The following is a 3,204-nucleotide window of genomic DNA, read 5'->3' on the forward strand; positions in this document are numbered from 1 at the left end:
ATTCATATAGTCATGTTTTGTTCTAGTATCGACTTATAATTCTTGAGTTGTAAGTAAATAAAAGTGTGATGATCATCATTATTAGAGCATTTTCCCATGTGAGGAAAGGATGATGGAAGCTATGATTTCCTCACAAGTTGGGATGAGTCTCCGGACTTTATAAAAATAAAAGAGGCCAAAAGAAGCCCAAAGAAAAATGACAGAAAAGAGAGAAGGGATAATGTTACTATCAGTTTTCCACATGCTTCAAAGTAGCACCATGATCTCCATGATAGAGAGTCTCCTATTTTGTCACTTTCATATAGTAGTGGAAAATTTTCATTATAGAACTTGGCTTGTATATTCCAATGATGGGCTTCCTCAAATTGCCCTAGGTCTTCGTGAGCAAGCGAGTTGGATGCGCACCCACTTAATTTCTTTTTTAGCTTTCATACACTTATAGCTCTAGTGTATCCGTTGCATGGCAATCCCTACTCACTCACATTGATATCTATTAATGGGGACGCAGCGATTCGGTGCTCGAGCGCATCTGCTCCCGAAATCGCTAGCCTTCGGTTGTGTCTGGGGATTCGCAGAAATCGGGTTGGCCCGTCTGCACCGATGCAGCGAAAAAGGAGAATACAGCTCGTATACGTAGCGAACAGTGCGATGTAGTGGGCCAGAAAGTATGGGTTGATGGCCGTCTGCGCAGGGATTTTCCTGGTCCGTGGACCAAAACGTTTACTTCTGGGCCGAGCCTTGGAACAGGACGCAATCGGAACCTGCCGCCGCCACGGTCAGCTGCAATTTTCACGTCCTCCCCCGTCTCCCAGACAGAACGGGTGGCTGACGCTGGCTCCGCCGCGTGCTCTATGGCCGTGACTTGCAGTTTTCCTCTCCGGGAAAAGTTCGTGGACACCTTGAAGCGTCTAGATCCGGTCCCTCTAGCGGCGCTCCCGCGGCGCGATGGCAGCAGTGCCCTGAGCCGGCTGACTCGAATGCCGGCTCGGCAGCTCCTGGTGCGGGCAGCATGTTGGCGGTGCTAGCACGGGCAGCCCGGAGAGCGACGGTCGTCGGGGACGGCAATCTTCTCCGACACGGTCAACGCAGTCCACGCACCGGGTCAATCCTGAGGCACCGGGCTGGACAAAAAGGTACTGTCTGAAGCATATCCCGAGCAGCTGCGACTATTTTTCTGAATGTTGATCTGTTGTCCTGCACTGCTATGTTAGTTGCACATACGATTGCAGAACAACCAAAATGGAAATGCTTGTTCATGCGATGTAGGAAAGGCTAGGCCAGTGGCTAATTCGAGGTTTGTTTCATCCAGTGTAGGCCAATATAGATTGTTCTTGCCTGCAAAATCAGGTTACATCTAGGGAGTGCGCCGCTGGACAGAGCGTGTGTCCATCTAGGATGAGTACCTTAGAGCAGTCAATTCACAAGTATGCAGAGGAATCAACGAAAAGTATTCTTCAGTCTGAACAAGGACTTAGTTTGGACTCTCTTGATGAGGCGTATGACTTCTACAATTTGTATTAATGGGAGATTGGATTCAGGATAAGGTATGACAAAAGCAGATTGAACGCCGAGAGGACCAAATCAATGCAGGAGATCGTTTGCGGCTGCTCGATGCATACATAAATCTGTTTAAGTATTTGTACTCAGTGCATAGATAAATCCATTTAAGTATTTGTGTGAAAAATTAAAAATAGTTGAATTGTCCATTTAAGTATTTATGTGAAAAATTAAAAATAGTTGAATTGTCTTTGGCAGTAACACTGTTTCTTGGCTACGAAGAGAAGAGGTCAATGATTGTGAGTATAATTCCTGTTCAAGAATATCTATGATGCTTATTATGCGTTGTTCATATCTAGTAATGTATTATTCCATTAACAGGGTGGTGTTGTGATTGTGAGAACCAATCTCTCAATAGAGCATCATGCTAGCAAACGGATCACAGTTCGAGTGTGAGGTCGGCAATTGGAGCACATGGGCATGTTGAGTTGTCATGTCCTAAGGGTAAAATTCATGCTGCATATCGTTTGTTCTCTCACTTTTAGCCCAAAGTTTTTGGTTCATCTCCAAGTGCCAGGTCCACTCGTTAGCCCGACTGACGGTGGTTATTGTAAATGCAGGTGATGGATGTACTTTACCTTGAGGAGATTCCTTGAAAATACATCGTGAAGGGGTGGACGAAGGGTGTGAGGGATATTCTGCCCGGACACCTCGTGCAGTACCAGAAAGACCAATCGGTTAATAAGTCTTTTACATGCAGGCATTCGACTCTTTACTTGAAAGCTATGAACGTTGTTCGGATGGGCGACGCGACCGTGGAAGCGTTCTAGCACATGCCAGCTGGGCTGAAGGCATTGTTGGTCAATGGAGCGCCATTCCTTGAGATGAGGGATGGTTTGCTTTGAGGACCGCCAGGGGAATATGCTAGCAGGACTGCTTGGTAATGGAGAAGTTGCATTCATCGCAAATGGGGTTGCAGACCATGAATGCAGTGCAGGCCTGTCTTTGAGTGTCAATGCACTTGGAGGGTTAGCTTGGAGTCTCTATGGAGAAGCAGAGAGGGGTCGGCAGGCCGAGGAACAGCCGGGAGAAAGCACTGTATGAGGGACTGAGATGAGGTTCGGCAGTATATGTTGCCGTGAACGTCACAAGAGAACGACTTTGCCCTGACCGGGAAAACCAGGGAGATGCAAGAATTGTGGAATGGAAGGACACCGCCGGAACACGTGCACGCCCACTTGGTGGTCCACAGAATCAAATGTGGTAACTACTCCCTCTGTCTCATAATATAAGAGCGTTTCTGACATTAGTCTAGTGTCAAAAATGTTCTTATATTATGGGACGGAGGGAGTAGATTTTATTTTCTGTATGTTGTATTATGAGGATTTTCTGGTGTGTTTCAGTGAGCTTTGTTTCACGCTTGTTCCTCCAGTTCGGGATGCGAGACTAAACTGTGACATTGAGTGAACTTGGTTGCCTTTGATGATTAGTTTCTTGGGTGTGCTTGTGATAAGACGTTCAGTGTCTGTGACGCCCGGATAATTAGGCTACAGTAATCCCACGTTAACGATGCCACGTCACCTCGCTTACTGTTGATAAACTCTCGATAGTTCAAAACCGATTCAGAATTCAAATTTAAAATAAAGTCAAATTAGTAAGGTTTTCAAATGTCAAAACTAAAAAGTACAAACGGTGACAAATAATGCA

The 3,204-nt window shown here is 45.9% G+C and overlaps 1 long non-coding RNA gene across 2 annotated transcripts; it reads left to right on the forward strand.

Annotated features, from left to right (window-relative positions):
- The first annotated feature begins 875 nt into the window (after positions 1-875).
- On the forward strand, positions 876-2,983 carry LOC109735319 (uncharacterized). Of its 2 annotated transcripts, XR_006669570.2 has the most exons (4): positions 902-1,133; positions 1,315-1,796; positions 1,879-2,001; positions 2,118-2,983. It is a non-coding gene; the product is annotated as an uncharacterized lncRNA (long non-coding RNA). The 2 variants fall into 2 exon arrangements; XR_005770773.3 differs by lacking the exon at positions 1,315-1,796 and having other exon boundaries at positions 876-1,133.
- The last annotated feature ends 221 nt before the right edge of the window (positions 2,984-3,204 follow it).

Source organism: Aegilops tauschii, chromosome 2 (genome assembly GCF_002575655.3).
Source record: "Aegilops tauschii subsp. strangulata cultivar AL8/78 chromosome 2, Aet v6.0, whole genome shotgun sequence".
Classification (NCBI taxonomy): domain Eukaryota; kingdom Viridiplantae; phylum Streptophyta; class Magnoliopsida; order Poales; family Poaceae; genus Aegilops; species Aegilops tauschii.